The sequence below is a fragment of the Cucurbita pepo genome, chromosome 11, assembly GCF_057944985.1.
Source record: "Cucurbita pepo subsp. pepo isolate OVF chromosome 11, ASM5794498v1, whole genome shotgun sequence".
Classification (NCBI taxonomy): domain Eukaryota; kingdom Viridiplantae; phylum Streptophyta; class Magnoliopsida; order Cucurbitales; family Cucurbitaceae; genus Cucurbita; species Cucurbita pepo.
Genome location: NC_141808.1, coordinates 11,078,932 through 11,101,114, shown reverse-complemented (window position 1 = coordinate 11,101,114; position 22,183 = coordinate 11,078,932). Strand labels below are relative to the sequence as shown.

The window sequence follows — 22,183 nt, the reverse complement described above, 5'->3', positions numbered from 1 at the left end:
CTCACAGTGGAGAAGTACAACAGAGAGTTTAATAAAGTCAAGAGATTTGCACCGTCCATGGTGGACACTGAGGAAAAGATGACAGAGAAATTTGTATTGGGTTTGGAACCAAGAATCCGCCGCATGTTGGAGGCGTTCAACCCAAAGACCTATGAGGAAGCCTTGAGAACTGCCAAGGCTTTAGAGAAACCAAAGGATGAGAAATGACGTGAAGAGCCAGTTATAATTAGGCAGAAGCGTCCTCATGAATCAGGAGGCTCTGACCGTCCACCACCAGCACGTAGGCACCGTTCCAATAACAGACCCGCTCCTAGATGGGATGAGCGACGCCCTCCCCGACATACTGACAGGAACCCTAGGAATCAAGATGGGGCCAGAGGGAGGAGAGAGGAAGGGTGCACTATCTGTGGAAGACTACACGGTGGGAGGTGCATGGCTGGCAGCCGAGCGTGTTATAGATGTGGTCAAGAGGGGCACATCGCCGTGAACTGCACGGCCGGAAATGCTGCAGCACAAGCAAACCCGCTCAGAGTAGTAGAGCAAACGGATCAACCAGCACCACCGCGAGCTCAAGCAAGGGCATACGCGTCAACCAGCAAGGACACTGGGAGGTCCGACGCCGTGGTGACAGGTACACTATCCATTTTAGGTCATTTTGCTTTTACCTTATTTGATTATGGTTCCACGCATTCCTTTATTTCCATGCCTTTTGTTGTACAAGCAGGGTTCGAATTAGAACCCTTATTGCATGAAATGTCTGTAAGCACCCCTGCGGGGGTAGACTTAGTATCTAGGGATAGAGTAAAGGATGGCCAAGTAATCATAGGGAACCAAACTTTAAGCGTTGACCTGATGGTGGTAAACATGACAGATTTCAACGTCATACTAGGCATGGATTGGTTAGCTGAAAATCGAGCTAGTATAGACTGTCACCAAAAGGAAGTAAAATTTTCACCACCGATAGGACCTACCTTTAAATTTAAAGGCACAAATACCGGGATTACCCCCAAGGTAGTCTCGATGATGAAAGCAAAGAAGTTAGTCCAACAAGGTGGATGGGCTATATTAGCATGTGCTGTAGACGTGAGAGGAAAGGAAGAGACCCTAGTAAACGTGCCAATAGTAAACGAGTTTCCGGATGTATTTCCGGATGACTTACCTGGAATACCCCCTTCCCGAGCGGTCGACTTCGTCATCGAACTCGAGCCGGGAACTGGGCCTATTTCCAAAGCACCCTATCGCATGGCACCAGCTGAGTTGAAAGAACTCAAGGCGCAACTGCAAGACTTACTAGATAAAGGATTCATTCGACCTAGCGTGTCCCCCTGGGGTGCGCCAGTGTTGTTTGTTAAGAAGAAAGATGGATCGATGCGTCTGTGCATCGATTACAGAGAGCTAAACAAGAGGACCATAAAAAACAAATATCCTCTGCCTAGAATAGAAGACTTGTTTGATCAACTCAGAGAAGCAACAGTATTCTCTAAGATAGATCTTCGGTCCGGTTACCACCAAATTAGGATTAATGAAAAAGACGTACCAAAAACAGCATTTAGGACAAGGTACGGTCACTACGAGTTTGTAGTGATGTCATTTGGCCTCACCAATGCCCCAGCTGTATTTATGGAGTTAATGAACCGGGTATTCAAAGAATGCCTAGACATGTTTGTGATTGTGTTCATTGACGACATCCTCATATACTCGAGAACCGACCTAGAGCACGAGGAACACCTCCAAAAAGTCCTAACCACCCTAAGAGAGCACAAGTTGTACGCCAAGTTCTCCAAATGCGAATTTTGGTTACGACAAGTCTCTTTCCTAGGACACGTGGTGTCAAAGGACGGAATATCTGTAGATCCCACCAAGGTCGAAGCGATCACAAAATGGGAACGCCCAACTACGATAACGGAAATAAGGAGTTTCCTAGGATTGGCGGGATATTATCGAAGGTTAGTACAGGACTTCGCTAAAATATCCTCGCCTTTAACAAAGTTAACAAAAAAAGGGGTGCCATTTAGATGGGATGATGCTTGTGAGGCAAGCTTCCAGAACCTAAAAGAGAGATTGGTAACCGCCCCGGTACTCATAGTACCCGAGAGCTCAGAAGGATATGTGATCTATAGTGATGCCTCCATGAAAGGACTGGGATGTGTGTTAATGCAACACGGCAAGGTTGTCGCATACGCATCTCGTCAACTTAAAGAATATGAAAAGAACTACCCTACCCATGACCTAGAGTTGGCCGCTGTAGTGTTCGCGCTGAAAATCTGGCGACATTACCTGTATGGCGAGAAAACTCAAATTTTTACCGACCACAAAAGTTTGAAATACTTCTTCACCCAGAAAGAGTTAAACATGAGGCAGAGAAGGTGGTTAGAATTGGTGAAGGATTATGACGTAGATATCCAGTACCACCCTGGGAAAGCAAATGTGGTTGCAGATGCCTTGAGTAGGAAGACGGTCCACTCGTCGGCCCTCATTACGAGAGAAGTAAGGGTACAAAGAGAGTTCGAGCGAGCCAACATAGCTGTAGCGACCGAGGGAGTCATAGCACAGCTGGCCTGACTCACGGTACAACCTACACTTAGGCAGAGAATTATTGTCTCCCAACAAGAGGATCCTAACCTACAGAAAGTCCTAGGACAGCTAGACGAAAGTCCAGTAGATTGATTCTCGAAGTCATCAGATGAAGGACTATTGTATCAGGGACGCTTATGTGTTCCAGCAATAGAAGATTTAAGGAAGGAAATACTGATGGAAGCTCACAACTCACCATTTGCGATGCATCCAGGAGGTACTAAGATGTACCAAGATTTAAAACAACACTTTTGGTGGAAGAGCATGAAGAGGGATGTGGCCAGGTTTGTGAGAAAGTGCTTAGTTTGTCAACAAGTGAAAGCTCCAAGACAAAAGACGGCGGGGTTGTTACAGCCCCTAAGCATACCAGAGTGGAAGTGGGAAAACATAGAGATGGACTTCATAGTAGGTTTACCCAAAACGCCCAAGGGCTATACAGTGATCTGGGTAGTTGTCGATAGGTTGACCAAGTCGGCACACTTTCTACCTGGGAAGGTTACATATACAGTTGACAATTGGGCACAACTGTACGTGAAAGAAATAGTAAGACTACATGGAGTCCCAGTGTCTATAGTGTCGGATTGGGATCCACGCTTTACGTCAGCGTTTTGGCGCGGACTTCAAAAAGCACTGGGTACCCGCCTCGACTTTAGTACCGCCTTTCACCCTCAAACAGATGGACAAACGGAGCGTTTAAACCAAATTCTAGAGGACATGCTACGCGCTTGCGTACTAGATTTTAAGGAAAGTTGGGATTCCAAACTACACCTAATGGAATTCTCGTATAACAACAGTTTCCAAGCAACTATTGGAATGGCACCGTTTGAGGCCCTGTACGGGAAACGGTGTAGGTCCCCACTGTGTTGGGACGAGGTAGGAGAGAAAGAATTAGTAGGACCCGAGTTGGTTCGACTCACCAATGAGGCTGTCCAGAAAATTCGAGCGAGGATGCGTACCGCTCAAAGTAGAAAGAAAAGCTACGCCGATGTAAGGCGTAAAAGCCTGGAGTTTGAGGTGGGGGACCCAGTATTCCTCAAGGTGGCACCTATGAAAGGTGTGTTAAGATTCGGACATAAGGGCAAGTTAAGTCCTAAATTAATTGGACCATTCGAGATCCTAGAGCGAGTTGGTCCGGTAGCGTATAAGTTAGCCTTACCTCCAGCCCTCTCAGGAGTACATGATGTATTTCATGTGTCGATGCTGAGGAAGTACATTACGGATCCTATCCACGTAATAGACTACGAACCACTCCAACTCAATGAAGATATGAGCTACGAGGAAAAACCAGTAAGAATCTTAGCTAGAGAGGTAAAGACTTTACGCAACAGGAGTATTGCGTTCGTTAAGGTACTGTGGCGGAATCACCACAGTGAGGAAGCCACGTGGGAGCGTGAGGACGAGATAAGAGAGAAATACCCCGAATTGGTACAAGAGTTTGAGACTTTCGAGGACGAAAGTTCTTTTTAGGGGTAGATAATGTAACGACCCGGGAAAGAAAGAAAGAAAAAGAAAATATTATATATATATATAATAAATGAAAACGAGAAAACGAAAAAAAAAAAAAAAAAAAAAAACCCAGTCGCCGGAAAACCCGCGAGTTTTCCGGCGACCGCCGTGTTTTGCGGAACCCACGCGAAACGACGGCCACAGCACGCCCACCCTCAGCCCAGCATCTTCAGAACTCCTGAAAAGGGAGAAAAGAGAGAAAAATTTCGAGAGAGAGAGAGATTTCGGACAAACGTCGGCGAGTGTTCAGTTTCTCTGACGAGCCCTCAAACCACCGTTAAACCGACACCAAACAACCTGTTACTACCGTAAGAGAGATCCCTAACGAAAGCACAATAACTCAGGGGCATTTGGTTTTATTTCGTAAGCGTCGTCGTCGGTAACCGAGGTCGGAAAGTTAGGTTTCTTAATCGATTCTTAGATCTATGGCTTTTAGGAGCTTTTAGGCCGCAAAACTCCCAAAAAGGAAAGAAGGACGACGAACAAAGAGGAAAAGAGAAGGAAGAGGACCGAAATCGGCAACGAAAACGCCGTGGGAAGGAGAGAGAAAACTCGTCGGAAAATCGGCCAAAGTCGGGTAAGGAAGACGAGATCCACGGATCCGGGTCAACCCGAACCCTGAACCCGGGAGAGCCAGCCCGTTTCCCCCCTTGGCCTCTGCCTTCGGCCCAGCCCAACTACAGCGGCCCAAACCTCAAACCGGCCCAGAAGCTACGGTTCAGTTGAACCAACCCAGACTAGACCCACGGTCCAATTGAGCCGGCCTGCAAACCAAACACTTGCGGCCCAGCCCAGTAAGCCGAGGCCCAACGTTTAGCCTTGGCCCAGTAGCCTTCCACAGCCCGCGACCCGAACCACGACCCGAATCAGACTGCGACCCGCGCTTCGACCCGACACTGCCGCCCGACGTGGCTTTCTCTGCTGCTGCCACGTGTCACACAGCGGCGCGACAGTCCTCGGCTCGGCTCGGCGCAAACGGCTCGGGCTCCCTTCGGTGACGCTCCGGCGGCTCCAGCGGCTGTTCGGCTTGGCTCACTTGTTTTCAGCCCGGTTTCCACTGTTTCGACCCTCCCGGATCTGTTTTCGGCCCCGATTAAGGTATCTGAGGCCGTTTTAGAGCCGTATTTCACATTTATTAAATTAGGTAAATTAATTGTGAAATACTAACGGAAAGTGGTGAACGGTGTGATAGGAAACAAACCCCAGCGAAGTAGGAAGCAGCTCTCACGGAACGGGAGCTTACGTTTAGCTATTTAGGGAGTACTTCGGCCGAGGCCAACCAAGTAAGTGGCCTTACTATAGGATAGGCTATATAAATTGTATGATGCTTGATGATATGTGCCAGTTTATACATATTTTGTTGAGTGACGCTTAATATGTTTGACGCACGTTGTGGCATTATGATGAGCATGATGATTGCATGATTTTTACCTTAATATGATGATGGTTTCCATATTGAGCATGCTAGATGATGATGAGTGCCATATTGCATCATGTCGTTAGATCGACGTAGGACACAACCCTAAGAGCATGAAAATGATATTAATATAAATATCCACGATATGTGTTACCTAGAGTAACAAAGAGATGAGACTAGAGGGTTGTGTTAGAAGAGACATTACGATGGATTTAGAGGGACCTCATGCATTTTGTATGTTCATAAGCATAGGGCTACTTCCCCTAGAGATGATGAGTGCGGACGCGCACCTTATGATGAGCGCGAATGAGCGCGAATGCGCACAGGTGCGAAAGCACACAGATGAGGGTGTTCATGAGGCGCATGACACTATGGGGTTCCACTGACCTCCGGACGTTGCTACAGATTAGCTTGACCAGAGGGCCCAGGGGGTGTGCGAGCGCCCTGGGGACTCACACTCGCACGTGTGAGTCGTGTGTAGGGAAGTACTACACATCCAATTTGTCCGAGACTGGAGGCCACCCCTAAGATGATTAGAGATAGGTCCCTATTCATGATTGCATGTGTTTGCATTAGCATGGCCCCTATAGTGGGGTCACTTACTGGGTATTTCTTTGAAATACTCAGGCCGTGTGCCATATTGTTTTTCAGGTAAAGGCAAGGCTCCCATGTACGGTTGACGGTGGCATCGTGATCAGAGACTGTGGCGCGTGCATAGGATAGTTGCATATTTAAAATTCCTAGTCTTGGTTAGGATAGGGCGTTTGCATTTCATTCATTTATATTAATTAATTTGTAATCGTTTTATTTTGTCTTTTGAACTCCAGCATGATGTTTGAAACACGTAAGTCCGGCAGTGTTTTTCAATGTTTTAACGTATTCTGAAGTTTTAAATTTTTCCGCTAGTAAAGATGAGCATGCTTAGGTTTTTTATTCTGCATTAGAGATGAGCATGAGACGTTAGTGGCGACTCTAGATATGTGGAAATTTAGGGTCGTTACAGATGCCATGAAAATCTTTAAGCCACCTGAAAGGGAAGAAAAAATTCCCTACAAACTTCAATCAGTTCTCCAAAGGTTTGAAAAATCGAGAGAACTCACTACTCAAGACCTACAAAGAGATATTAATAATCTCAAACAAGAAGTACAATCATTAAGATCTGAAACCAGGTCAGAATCTTATATGCTTTGCCAAGAAATTCTCAATCTTTAGGAACGGCTGCCAGAACGAAGGGAAACGGCGCAACCAAACCTGGATGAGGATGACTTTCAAAGTTCCTTCGTTGGAGCCATCACCACTTCTCAATATCAAAAATGGTACGCTCTCGTTACCTTAAAAATTTATGATTTTAAAATCACACTAAAGGCTTTCATAGATATTGGAGCCGATCAAAATTGCATTCAAGAAGGCGTAATACCTGCAAAGTATTTTGAAAAAACTACTGAGGGCCTTAGAGGCGCAAATAACAATAAACTCAAAAATAATTACAAATTATCTAAAGTTCATGTTTGTAATCACAAAATTTGCTTCGTAAATTCCTTCTTTTTAGTAAAGGACTTAGGACAAGAACTAATCCTAGGTACTCCATTCATTACTCAATTATACCCTTCTACAATAATTGAAAAGGGGTTAGAGTCAAAAGCCCTAGGAAAGAAGATAAAATTTAATTTCCTTCCTCCGATAAGGATTAGTGAAATAAATTACCTTCAAAAGAATACAATTATTCAATCAATAAATGTATTAAATTATAAAGAAAAACAAATTTCTTTTTTGAAAGAAGAAATTTCATTCAAAAGAATAGAAGAATAGATTCAAAGTAAGACCGTCCAGTCTAAAATCAAAACTTTACAAACTTAAATAGAAAGGGAGATTTGTTCAACTATCCGTAATGCCTTTTGGAATAGGAAGCAATACATAGTTAATCTTCCTTATGTCAAAAACTTCGAGGAGAAAAATATTCCTACGAAGGCCCGACCTATTCAAATGAATAAGGAAGTACTAACATTCTGCAGAGCAGAAATCAAAAATCTTTTGCAGAAGGGTCTTATTAGGCCGTCAAAGAGCCCCTGGTCATGTGCGGCTTTTTACGTCAACAAGGCAGAGAAGGAACGTGGAGTCCCACGACTGGTAATAAACTACAAACCCTTAAATAAGGTTTTGGAATGTTTTAGATATCCAATTCCAAATAAATTAGATTTAATGCAAAGAATTTCAAATGCAAAAGTATTTTCAAAATTTGATATGAATTAGGATTTTGGCAAATCCAGATTTCAGAAAAAAGACAAGTACAAGACGGCTTTCAATGTCCCTTTCGGACAATACGAATGGAACGTTATGCCATTTGGGCTAAAAAACGCTCCATCCAAATTTCAAAAGATTATGAATGATATTTTCAATCCTTTTCAATTGTTTATGTTGACGCTGTTCTGATTTTTTCTCAAAACATCGATCAACACTTCAAGCATCTTCAAACATTTTTTACGACAGTCAAAAGGAGCGGTGTAGTTGTATCTAAACCAAAAATTAAACTTTTTCAAACAAAGATCCGGTTTCTTGGATTTGAAATTCATTTGGGTCTCATTAAATCCATTCAAAGATACATTGAGTTTGCCTCAAACTTTTCGGACCAAATTACGGATAAAACCAAACTACAAATATTTTTGGGATGTCTCAATTATGTGTCTGATTTCGTTCAAAATATGAGACCCATTTGGAAGCCACTTTTTGAAAGGCTCAAAAAGAATCCAAAGCCCTGGACTAAAGAACACACCAAAACAGTCCAAAAAATCAAATATCTTGTCAAGTCAATTTCGTGTTTATCGCTCATAAACCTAAGGGCTAGTTTAATAGTGGAGACCGACGCATCCGATATTAGATATGGAGGAATCCTGAAACAGTCTCTTGACAAGAAAGAATCCATTGTCCTTTTCCATTCGGGAATATGGAATTCTACTTAAAAAAATTACTCAACAGTGAAGAAAGAAATACTTTCAATAGTACTTTGCCTACAAAAATCTCAAAGCGATTTAATTAACAAAAGCTTTGTTATCAAAACAGATCAAGGGCATCTAAATTTGTTTTAGAAAAAGATGTCAAGAATCTTGTGTCTAAACAAATTTTTGCTAGATGGCAAGCCATTTTATCTTTCTTCGACTTCCAAATTTTTCCTATAAAAGGGGTCGAAAACCCCTTGGCAGATTACCTCTCAAGAGAGTTCTTACTCTCGAAGAAAAACTCTCCCTAGCCAACCTCCTTCTCCCAGTGTTGACCGGTGAGAAAGCAACAGAAAAAGGGAAGAAGCCCATTGCTTCTTCAAACACACATACTCCAATGACGTCCGATAGCTACGCAATGGATGCTGGTTTCACATTGGTGACCAGGTCTAGAGCAAAGCTTTCTCAAAACCAAGCGGAGGTTATCACTCCAACGAGGCCTTCTGCCTCTTCAACACGGCCATCTGCCGCTACTCCATCGAGACCTACTGTCTCTTCCACTTCAAAGAAACCTTCTATCCCCTCAACCTACTCGGACGCGGTTGTTCCCGTTTGATTTTCTCCAGTTCCTGAAATCAAGACCTATTTTCAAAAATCTGTATCTATACCAGAAGCCCTGGTAGAACCAGAAAACGACGACCCAAAAATAAGAGAGGTCGTCAAGAAAGCCTATCTATCAGGATTCTTCTATATCCCAGAAGATCTTCATAAGACCAGACGGTTTTATGAATTCATTTTAGTCAACACAAAATCCGTCGAAATTACTCATATTCCGAGTCGCGATGATCCTTCAAAAATCGCGTACTCAAAGTTAAAAAATTTCAAAGTCATGAATCCGACGTACTGGAATCAAGATCCGTACACGAAAAAGACTTTCAAAACCGTTTGTTCCTCACTCCTACTCATAGATAGACTATCAGATGGCATGGTTCAATGTCATTTGGTATCAAAATTATGAGCACTCATGGTTTATCCAATTTTTCCAGAATGCTTATAAAATTCATTATCCATTTTGGTTCATCAAAGGGTGGAAAATCTTTGGATCAGCCAAAGATATATTCCCCGTTCCAATAGAGGAATACTTCCACTACATTATTCAAAATATATTCAAAACCTCATTTCCATTAACCATGTGCTTTTGCGTATACTTTCAAATTTCTTGGATTTTAACTTGGAATTTTCAAATAAAAGAAACGGAAGACCAAATAAAACAGGTCTTCAAAACTATTAAAATCAAATGGTGGGATAAATATACTTATACCCACGCAGATATCAAAGCGGTAAAGGTCTGGCTATCAGAGAATGGCCACCTTCAAGATTTATACAAGAAGAGGACCTCCGAATTCCTTAATTCAAAGTCGAAGCTACTCGCTGCATTAGCTCAGACAACTTCGGAAGCTGATTTTCAAAAGCATCTTCAAGAGGCCGCATCAGTCGGTTCGACATCTTTCCTTCTATTGTAGATGAAGAAGAGGAAGACACGATTTATGATCTTAATGATCCATTCTTGGATTCTCAACCACCTTTGTAAATATCATCATCAATGACTGAATAGTCGTTAAATTATTTGTAAAAAATAAAAAATAAATCGCAAGTGAAATATGTCAGGATGAAACATAATTCCTCACATATCTCATCATGTTTGTTTGTCTTCTATCTTTTGTTTTATTATTTTCACTTTTCCCACTTTTATTATTTTCACTTTTTTCATTTTCATCACATTATTGATAAATATGGATTTCCACTTTCATCTAATTATTTGTATGTACATTCAAAATTGTATTTTGAATATGTAAATTAAGCTAGGATGATAGAGCTCATGTAAATTGTAAGGGCTCAAGTCACTAAACCCTCAACTCCAACTTGCTTCACCACTGGTTCCTCAGCAAGAGTCTCAGAAGTTTCTTGAGTATCCGCTACAACATCACTATGTGAATCTTTCACCAACTCAACCTCAGCTCCCACTTGCTTCACCTCTAGTTTCTCAGCAACAGTCTCAGGAGTTTCTCAAGTATCTGCTACAACATCACTCTGTGAATTATTCTGCAACTCAACCTCAACTCCCACTGGCTTCGTTGTCCGGGTACTTTTCTTCAATTCTGTTGCAGACTTTGTCAAGCTAACTTGTTTCTGTTTCCTCATAACGCAGTTCTCACAAGGACTCATATCAACAGATTTCAGACCTTCCAAAAACTCCTTCTGGCTATGTCCAAGTCTATTGTGCCATATACTTCAATTTGAAACACTTCAGCAACAGCAGCTCTGTTCATACACCCTGCAGTGGTGTATAAAGTTCCAGATTTTGTGCCACGTGCTACCATCATAGCACCCTTCACAATCTTCCACGAACTCTTACCAAACTTTGTTGCATAACCTGTGCTATCCAACTGACCAATAGAGATCAGGTTCTTCTTGAGACTAGGAATATATCTAACATTCTTTAATGTCCACTAATTTCCTGTCGGAGTGTTTATGCAGACATCTCCTTTTACTTCGATCTTCAAATCTTTGTTGTTGGCAAGATACACATCTCGAAACTTCCAGACTTGAAATTTCGAAACAACTCTTTATTTTGAGACGAATGAAAAGACGAACCTGAATCCAAAATCAGAGATTCAATCGGACTATTCACGCTGAGGATTAGAGCCTCCCCAATGTCTTCTGCTAATTGTATCGAATCATCGTCATTCTCTGCTTAAAGTTGAAATCTTAATAAGAACCACACGATGAAAAAAACTAAATCGGGGTTAATATTTTTTGACATTATTGTATTGAGTGTAACTCTCATAGTATGATATCGTAATTGCACAGTATGGAGTGTTCATGAGTTGCATTAGGTTTTTTTGAGACATTTTTTAGATCCAGTAACATTATTTGACTGTAAATTTTTTAACCTAAGCAACCCTTATTAAATAATGGAATCAACCCACACCAATGAATATTTGTGTTAGGTTGGGTAAGACCAGGTCATTTGTTTAAATTTTATTTTCAATAAAAATAAAATGTTAATTTATTAAAAAATCTATTTATTTATTTTAAAACATTGAATTACATTTTTTAAAATTCAATCTCAATATATATTTTGGAAAATCACCCTCTAAATACTTCAAGAAATTATTTGAAGAGATTATAGAATAATTAATAAAAATATTAATTATTTTAAGAGGTTATAGAATAATTAATAAAAAAATTAATTGAGTTTTTTAAACCCCCATGAATTGATTACTTACTTAGTATTGTTTAACTCTAACTCATTCATGCTACTCTCTCGTGGAGTTTCCATAAGACCCCTAACGAGTTTCAAATGTATATTTTTTATTTAAAAAACCCGTTATCAAACATGGTTCTATTTTTATTGTAAATAATGAAGGAGAACTCGTTACCAAACATGTCCATAATTGCCTTCATTCACAACAAGAATATAAAATATTGAAACGTCATCCTTGTTCATCAACTTTAAATTTAAAGGACCATTGCATTACACTTTAGAACCCGTGTTACTACTAACAACAGATGGTTAACAATAGCTCCCATTGGTGGTTTTGAAAATAACTAAAATATTACTAATAATAAATAAAAAAATATACAAGCTTAACATGGTGGTAGTTACCCATTCCAATATAACAATAATATGTCTGTTTAGTTTTAGTGGGGGTAATTGACAATGGAACCTAATTTTACTCATATAAAAGTGGAACAAATCCAGCACAAATATTCTCATATTTACAAAATGAATTCATTTTCAACACTTTCACGGTCTCCTATTGTCATTGTTCTTTGCTACCCTATTTACTAACATCGATGGAAAAATCTTCCGAAACCCACCGATTACAGTAAACATAACAAATGTTCTAAGAAGTCATGATCAGCTAACTATTCACTGCAAATCTGGTGATGATGACTTGGGAGTCCATCATCTCCCACCTTTGAGCGGTTACGCTTTTAGTTTTCGACCAAACTTTTGGGGCTCAACACAGTTTTACTGCACCTTCCAGTGGTCTGGTTGGTCGCATTACTTTGATATCTACAAGGATGATAGAGATAGAACCAAATGCAACGATACTCTATGTTTGTGGTTAGTGGTTGAACATGGTATTTGTATGTTCAACTATAAAACCAAATTGTATGATATTTGCTACACATGGCCGGCTAAATGAATATAAAAAATCGATATATCCATGAATTGGAGGGTTTTGATTATGATATTATAATAAATCGATATAAATTTGATACGGTGTATTAGTTTTAATGAATTATATTATTAAGATTTGTTAAGGTATTTCAATGCATAAAATGCTTATTTATTAATTTCTTCCGCTTTGATCGGAATTATTTGCCCTCATTTATCGAAATCTCCCATCATTTTTTCCAACATAAATCAAACTCAAATATGACAAGAATACAAAACCAAATTAACTTTCTTTCTTTTTTTATTGGTTATAAAATTTAAACATCTCATTAGCTTTTAATGTTACGTTACTTGTCTATATTATTTCGATGAAAATGGGTCTGATTTCAATGTGGGCGCAGTCTCCAAGAATATCATTATTTTTATTTTCTAATCTATTTACTATGGAATTATCAATTGAATTTATAGCCACCCAATGAAAATAATTCATTTTATAAGCTTGTTCAAATTGACATGATTAGTGTCACGGACTTACATCAATCGCATAATGGAATTTGTTTATTACGACTCTCAAGTGGTCCGATGGGCGACACTCGCATAATAAACTCAGTTTAGTTTGACCCGCAAATGCTTCCACTAATGAGAAACTGTCGTATTATAGTAGTTTGACCCATACATTTTGACCGTTTGCAAATAAGGTATGAACTACCCTAAGCATAATTTAGTAGGTACGGTATGAATTAAGATCACAAAGTTCGGTAGTTCAATTTCTTACTCCTAAAATCTTGAACTTAAAAAAATGAATATTTAAAGATCTATTGGACATAGTCTTAGGTTTACAGACCAAATAGATATAAAGTTGAAAGTTTGTTGTGGACTAAACGTATAATATAGATAACTTTGAATGTCGAATACGCTTTTAATGTTACATGATTTTAAAACTTCATCATAAAGTATGTATTCCATCTATTTGGAGGTCCTCATGATGATGAAAGAGATGTCATTCGACAAATGGGTCAAACCCTTACCATGTTTAAAAAATTTTAAGGTGGAGAATATAGGGCTTGGATTCTTTGCTCCGAATAGTCTATGAATCCACAAGTAATGAGAGTCGAGATGGTCACTGTTGAGAGTCGAGATTCGATATGGGTCAAACCCCTTACCTTGTTTAAGATGTTTGCTCCAATAGGCTGAGAGTCGAGATTCGATGGATTTTGTGCAGATGGTCACGGTTGATCATCTGATTCTTGTCATAATGGCAGTTTCGTAATTATCCATATCTTCAGGGGTCATTAGGTAGTTTGTCAGGTTCAGAATATATTATTACTATGTTTCTAAAAAAAAATCCATAATTTTCCTAGAAATTCTTCATCCCTTCTTGGTCATTATTAAGGATGATGTCCTTGATCAATCCTGTCAATTTCTTTTCTTGCATTTATTGGGTCTTACATGGATGGCTTTTCTACACCAAAAAGTGAAGAAATGGTGCAAAACTATATTACCCCTAAGGATATCTAACTATGGTTCATGACCTAAAAGACCTCCAAATGCTTTTAAGTTATGTTGTAGACCTTATTATGTGATGTCTGAAGATGTGAAAACCTTTGAAAGTTATTGGAACACCTTGATTAGCAAAACCAAGAATTACAGATAAAATGACTAACATGCCCCTAGAACTACTTATTTAAATTCAAGGTCTATATGTGCTCCAAATGACTTGCTACTTCTTTTAAGGCCTATTCGTAAGGACAAGGAGTTATGTTCAATGGTTCAAGTTGATTAGAGCAAGCTTGGAACCTAAAGCAAGTTAGGACCAAAGAAACACCTAAAGGAAACACCTCAAGACACAGAATCTTCTAAGGAATTCATTATGAATGTATGACCTTCTAGAACAACCCATGTTTGTTATTACGATGTATGCATATATTTACGAATGCATGTTATAACTTTTGCCTCAAGAAATTATGAACCTTAGAAACTTACAAGATTGAGAATCAAGAACAATATAGCTCCTTTCAAAACTATACCGAGGATGCTTTATTGAATCCTAGAATAAATGCAAAATCTAAGCAATAGTTGGATAAGATAACCATTACCTCATATACTACAAACTCTGCAAAATACATTACAGGCTCTTTCCTATTATCGATGTTACTCCCTTCCCTATTTCATGTTAACTTCTTGACAATAATGGCCTGTCCAGAATGAATCACTGCCTTGTATACAGTCTCGCCATAAGCACATATCTCATGAAAAGTAATAGTGGCCTAATTTAGATCTTGGGAAGAAATTCTTTCCTTAGGTGGGAAATAGACATCCGAATCCATAGATTTTCTTTTCGTGTTTTGCTCCATTTCGAATGGATGTGTCATGCAATATAAGATGATCATAATTAGAACGATAGAAACTCCACCTACCTCAAAAGATGGAGACGATGAATCTCCATTGCAGTTGTCAAGAGGTCCACCACAGAGCCCTTCTTTGTCAATGAATCTACTAGTGGGCATGTTCTGAAAAAAAGTTTTTGAAGGGATCGGATGTCTCACGTTATGCTATATTGCTATGCCATAGCAAAATTAGTAGATTTGTACGCAAAATAGAATGATTGTTCTTCAACTAGGTATACTTTTTACGACTAAAACTTCTATTTCACATTTGTTAAATTTTATTTTTCTCTTTCCAACATTCCTTGCATATTAACTAACATTTTTTTTTTGTCAAGAAAAACATATTAGTTTGATTAAAATAATAAAAAAAAAAAGCTCAGACAAAAAATCAATTGACTAACTACTAAATTTATGTAATATATATAATATTACAATTAGTAGAACAAAAATATATTTATCCATATAATAATTAAAAAAGATTTTAAAGTAATATTCTTGTCAATTTATCTCAAACTCCATTTTATTTATTTTTTTTTTCTTTTTTACTTTGAATTTATTAAATTTGGTTGAAAAAGTAATTTATGAAAAAACAATACTATGTGAATAAGTGTGACTTCTGAGTAAATTATGGGTACATGAATCACCTAAGATCACATCCTTATAAGAGCGACCGTGAGGATAAGATGACTAAGAAATGTTTAAAAGACTTGATAGTCACTACCTATACAACCAAGGAGCACCTTCCTTTATGGTAGCTCAATCATAGGACCACATGGTTAAGCATGCTTTACTCGGAGCAATTATATGTTGGGAGACCTTTTAGAAATTTTACTAGGATGCATGTGAATGAGGACAAAGTTATAACTATCTAAAAGTAGTCATATCAAGTCTTTTTGGAGTTAATATTGCACTCTTATTCACCATTTTCTCATTTATAGCCCCATTTATTCTACTTAGTGAGCATGAAATCGTTTATTGCGGTCCAATGTGAAAAAAATATGATTTGGCATAAATCGATCTTAATTGTATATCTAATTGAGTTATGTGGTAAAATTTAAGACATTTATGCTAAACCATGTGGGAGTAACGAATTTGGAAACAAATGGGGGATAACATGGAAATGATAAATCCACGTCAGCAGTCTAAGTGGGTCATTGACTACCCAATGAGGAACATCCTATGTGTACTACTTATTTCTTTTTAGCCCTAAAGGGGAACCCATGCTCAATATAAAAGGAAAACGAAGACCAAGAGGAGAAGAGCCATATTTTGGGGAGAAAATCGAATTACACAACAGCAGCTTCTGCTGCAGTGAACTGCTGTGAAACTAGAGAAGAAGAAGAAAACTCTAATCCTGCAACTGTTGACAGCAGAAGGAAAAGGAGACCAACAAGGATTGATTAGGGCAAAGAGGTGGACGTGAGTGCTCAAGAGAAGGGAACTTCCATTGACGAACGACAACAAACCGGGATAACTCTCTATTTCCTTATTCTCTTTCCTTATTTCATCAATTTTACATGATGAAGATGTGGATTCCTTTGTTTAATTCAGTTTGTATGGAAAGCTAAACTTAATTGGGGAGGCGAGAGAGTTTTATTTAGTTTAAGTATGTTGACGATATGATTTTAGTTTATTAAAGAGTTGTTGTTAATGATTTACATGTATGTATAATTAGCTACTTTACATACATAGTTGTTCTTTTATTCGGGAGAAGAGAGGGAGCAATGAAATCCTCTTTAATACTCTTCCATAGCAAGGAGACTTGAAGGGTAATAGAAGGGTTAGGAGTAATTCTTCTCCTAGAGCCTTGTTAATAGAAATTACAACGATTATGGAAATAATCACCATTCATGACCCTCGGAAGTGGGCTTGAGAATCTATTAAAAGGAACTAAAATCTACCACAAAACTCAACAACTTATCTATATTTAATCTCTCTTAGCCGAACCTTCCTCATTATAGTTGATTTTCTCATCATTTTCTTTTTTCGACAGCAGTGGCACTCTATTTTAGTTTTGTTTAAATAGTTAAAATCTCCAACACGCATTTGAATGTTACCAAAAAAACTCACTTAATTTCCAGCGATAAAATTAACCAAAAAGATAGGTTTCCTGTGAAATCGACAATTTACTTATTACTTGCTACTTGTGATAGTGTATACTTGCACTTATTCTTGTGAATTTTACATCATTTTATTATATACATCCACAAGCGATCAAGTTTTTGGCGCCGTTGCCGGGGAACCTAATTTGGTTATTTAACTTGTTGTAGATTTTTGTGAGCTGGAGCCAACAAGAAGTCATAGTAAGCTGAGTTTTCCTACTGCTGTATTTACTGCTGAAGAATTGAGTTTACTGCTGCAGAATTCTGTGTATGAACCCACCTACGGGTTTGGAATTTATTTTGGATTCTGAAATAGAGAGAACATTTAGACGAAGGTTGTGGGTGAAAAAGAAAATGACAGAACAGAATATACAGCAAATGGCCCAACTAAATCAGGAGTTTGAAAATCCAGTGATGATAGCTAATCAAGAGAGAATTACTGCCAATGCCATTCATTTAGCAGATGACAGAGAAAGAGCGATCTGAGCATATGCACACCCAGTTGTGGAAGAGCTAAATCCGTGCATCATTAGACCCGAAATACAAGCAACCACGTTTGAGCTAAAACCTGTGATGTTTCAAATGCTGCAAACCATTGGGCAATTTCATGAACTACCGTCGGAAGATCCTCACCTACACCTAAAGTCATTTTTGGGAGTTAGTGACTCATTTCGATTTCAAGGAGTGGATAAAGATGTGATTAGACTGAGCTTATTCCCATATTTATTGAGGGATGGTGCTAAATCATGGTTGAATACCTTAGCACCGGGAACAATTGATTCGTGGAACAGTCTAGCAGAGAAATTTTTTATCAAGTATTTGCCACCCACGAGAAATGCACGGTTTAGAAATGTGATTGTTGCTTTTCAACAGTTTGAAGATGAGACACTAAGTGAAGCTTGGGAGAGATTTAAGGAGATGCTTAGAAAGTGTCCTCACCATGGACTACCTCATTGTATACAAATGGAGACTTTCTACAATGGATTAAATATTGTTACTAAACAAGTAGTTGATGCTTCCGCCAATGGAGCTATTTTGTCAAAGACATACAATGAAGCATATGAGATTTTAGAGAGAATAGCATCTAACAATTGTCAATGGGCCGATGTGAGAAGCAACCCAGGAAGGAAGACTCGAGGAGTACTTGAAGTTGATGCTTTGTCCTCTATCAATGCTCAACTAGATTCGGTGACTAATATTTTACAAAATCTAGCGTTGTTCATGACTCCATATATCAAAGTACCAGTCCATACAGCTGCTGTAATTAACCAGACAACAGCCGAATCTTGTGTATATTGTGGAGAGGAACACACCTTTGATCAATGTCCAAGCAATCCGGCCTCAATTTTCTATGTCGGGAATCAAGTTAGTCAAGGCAACCCGAAAAATAACCCCTTCTCAAATACTTATAATTCGGGGTGGAGAAATCATCCAAATTTCTCATGGAAGGGACAAGGCTCGTACAACCAACAAATGCCCCCTAAAGCAAATTACCCTCCGGGTTTTGGATTACAAAATCAATTGACATATAGTTCTCAACAAGCCACCACCCAAGGGGAAGGAACTAGCCAAGCTCAACACATACTGGGAACATCGCTTGAGAGCCTAATAAAGGAATATATGGCTAAAAATGATGCTGTGATACAAAGTCAACAAGCATCATTGCGAAATTTGGAAGTTCAAGTAGGTCAATTAGCAAATGAGTTACGAAATAGACCTCTTGGTAAGCTGCCAGCAGACACCGAAATGCCAAAAAGAGAGGGAATGGAACAATGTCAAGCAATAGAGTTGAGAAGTGGGAAAGAAATACCCAGCAGAGGAGAAAAAAATTAAAGAACACGGTGATAGTCGCACTCAAGAAACTGCTGATACATAGCAGAGAAAGGAGAAAGTCGTTGTGCAAGAAGAGCACAACAAAAATGATGCAGAAGCTGCTGTACAGAAAGAACACAACAGAAATTGTGAAGCGTCCTAAAACAAAAACATCAATCAGCAGTGGACAAGAAAGCAGAATATACACACCAACACCTCCTTGTCCACAAAGAATAAAAAGAAAGAAGGAAGAAGCCAACTTTGGGAAGTTCATGGACATATTTAAGGAAATTCACATAAATATACCATTAGTTGAAGCTTTGAAGTAAATGCCAAATTATGTGAAATTCTTGATGGATGTGCTCACAAATAGAAGAAAGTTTGAAGAATTCAAGGTGGTACCATTGAATGAAGAGTGTAGTGCAATATTGAAAAACAAGATCCCGCTAAAGGAGAAATACCCCGGTTCATTCATAATTCCAATATCAATAGGAAGGAAGAAGCTAGGTCGAGCATTATGTGATTTGGGATCAAGCATTAATCTAATGCCGCTGTCTATTTACAAAAAGTTAGGTATTGGTGAAGCTAGACCAACTACAGTCACTCTTCAACTAGCAGATCGATCTTTCACTTATCCCGAAGGAAAGATTGAGGACATCTTAATTCAAGTTGACAAATTCATATTTCCTGCAGATTTTATCATTTTAGATTATTAAGCCGATCATGATGTTCCAATTATTTTGGGGAGGCCATTTTTAAAGAATGGAAGAACATTAGTCGATGTCTACAAAGGAACCATCACGTTAAGAATGGGTGACCAAAAAGTTGAATTTAACATCAGTGACAGCATGAAATATCCAGCAGTGACAGAAGAATGCTCAGTAGTGTATGAATTGACAGAACAACCAGCGACCGAGGAATGGGATGATGGGAAAAGCGGGCAGGAAGAAGACAGCAGCTGGAATGACAAAATAGAACAGTTAGCAGTTTTAGGTGAATTCAACAGAACTTTTGAGCCACTAGAATGTGAGGGAAGAAAGAGTTCACCGATGAGACCATCTATTGAGGAAGCGCCGCAGCTGAACTTGAAACCACTACCACCTAACCTTAAGTATGCTTATTTAGGTGACAAGAAGACACTACTCATCATCATCTCAGCGACACTATCCTTGACTCAAGAGAATATGCTCCTAGAAACATTGAAGAAGCACAAGGGGGCGATAGGTTGGACATTGGCGGATATAAAAGGAATTAGCCCTTCACTATGCATGCACAAAATACAATTGGAGGAAGGAAAAGTTAAGTCCATTGAGAAACAAAGACGATTAAATCCCATGATGAAGGAGGTTGTTAGAAAGGAGATTCTCAAATGGCTAGATGCTGGAATAATTTATCCAATTTCAAACAGCAACTGAGTCAGTCCTATTCAATGTGTTCTGAAGAAAGAAGGGATAACAGTAATGGCAAATGAGAACAATGAGTTGATCTCCACTAGAATAGTGAATGGATGGAGAATTTGCATGGATTATAGAAGGCTAAACAAAGCAACACATAAGGATCATTTTCCCTTACCATTCATTGATCAAATGCTTGATAGACTTGCTGGAAAGTCACATTATTTCTTCTTGGATGGTTATTCGGGACACAATCAAATTACAATCAGTCCAGAAGATCAAGAGAAAACTACATTCATATGCCCATATGGAATTTTTGCCTTTAGACGAATGCCCTTTGGACTATGTAATGCTCCAGCGACATTTCAACGTTGCATGATGGCCATTTTTACAGATATGGTAGAAACATTTATGGAGATATTCATGGATGATTTTTCGGTTTATGGAGAATCTTTTGAGACTTGTTTGTGCAATTTAGGGAAAGTTCTACAAAGATGGGAAGAGAAGAATCTTGTACTGAATTGGGGAAAATGTCATTTTATGGTCAATGAGGGAATAGTGTTAGGCCACAAGATCTTAAGAAGAGGAATAGAAGTTGATAGAGCCAAGGTAGAAGCTATTCAAAGATTGAATCCACCTACGTCACTGTATAAGAAGCTTTTTGGGCCATGCTGGGTTTTATAGGAGGTTTATTAAAGATTTCTCCAAGATTGCAAAACCATTGTGTAGTTGGTTGGAGTCAAATAGAAAATTCGTTTTTGACAAACAATGCATGACTGCCTTCCAAGCATTAAAGACAACACTGACCACAGCTCCTATAATGTCAACACCCGATTGGAATTCACCATTTGAGTTGATGTGTGATGCTAGTGGCCATGCTATGGGGGCAATGTTAGGATAGAAAAAGGGGAAGGTATTTCATCCTATCTATTATGTCAGCAAAACGTTGAATTGGGCTCAAGTGAATTATACAACCACTGAAAAAGAATTGTTGGCCGTAGTATTCGCTGTTTAAAAGTTCAGAGCTTATTTATTTGGAGCGAAGGTGAAAGTGTACACTGACCACGAAGCAATCAAGCACCTAATGATGAAACCGAATGCCAAGCCAAGATTAATTAGATGGATTCTACTATTACAAGAGTTCGAGATAGAAATCGTGGACACGAAAGGAGCTAATAACCATGTAGCGGATCACTTATCTATAATGGAGAACATGGAAGAAAAGGTCAATAGCAAAGAAATTGATGATGCATTTTCGGATGAACAGCTGCTTGGGATAAACAGCAATAGCAGCAGCTACAGCAGTAGCAGAATGACAGCAACTCCATGGTATGTAGACATAGCAAATTTTTTGGCTTGTGCCATCATACCCAAAGAGAAAAATTATCAACAAAGGAAGAGGTTTTCTATGAATCCAAAAGTTACATTTGGGATGAATCTTTTCTTTTTAAACAATGTGGAGACGACATAATGAAAAGATGCATTTCAGACAGTGAAATACCAACAATTCTTGAACAATGTCATGCATCTCCATATGGAGGTCATTTTAGAGGGCAAAGGACAGCAACCAAGGTATTTCAATCGAGTTTCTATTGGCCAACAATTTTCAAAGATGCAAAAGAATTTTGCAAGAGTTGTGATCAATGTCAAAGGACGGGAAATATCTGTAAAAAAAATGAGCTACCCCTGAATTCAATTCTAGAAGTGGAACTTTTTGATGTATGGGACATTGACTTTATGGGACCATTTCCGCCATCTTATGGGAACTTATATATTCTAGTGGCTGTCGACTATGTGTCCAAGTAGGTGGAAGCAATAGCTTGTCCATCCAACGATGGGAAGACGGTACTCAAGTTTTTAAAAAGAAAC

The 22,183-nt window shown here is 38.9% G+C and overlaps 1 long non-coding RNA gene, 1 other non-coding gene and 1 pseudogene across 2 annotated transcripts; 2 read left to right on the top strand and 1 right to left on the bottom strand.

Moving 5' to 3' along the window:
• The first annotated feature begins 5,088 nt into the window (after positions 1-5,088).
• LOC147790267 (uncharacterized) lies at positions 5,089-6,393 on the top strand. The gene is made up of 3 exons (XR_015422946.1): positions 5,089-5,178; positions 5,273-5,363; positions 6,149-6,393. It is a non-coding gene; the product is annotated as an uncharacterized LOC147790267 (long non-coding RNA).
• An 11,556-nt stretch (positions 6,394-17,949) lies between these two features.
• LOC147790266 (small nucleolar RNA R71) lies at positions 17,950-18,055 on the bottom strand. Its single transcript, XR_015423028.1, has one exon. It is a non-coding gene; the product is annotated as a small nucleolar RNA R71 (small nucleolar RNA).
• Positions 18,056-19,027: 972 nt separating this feature from the next.
• LOC147790265 (uncharacterized) lies at positions 19,028-21,785 on the top strand (annotated as a pseudogene).
• Positions 21,786-22,183: the final 398 nt, after the last annotated feature.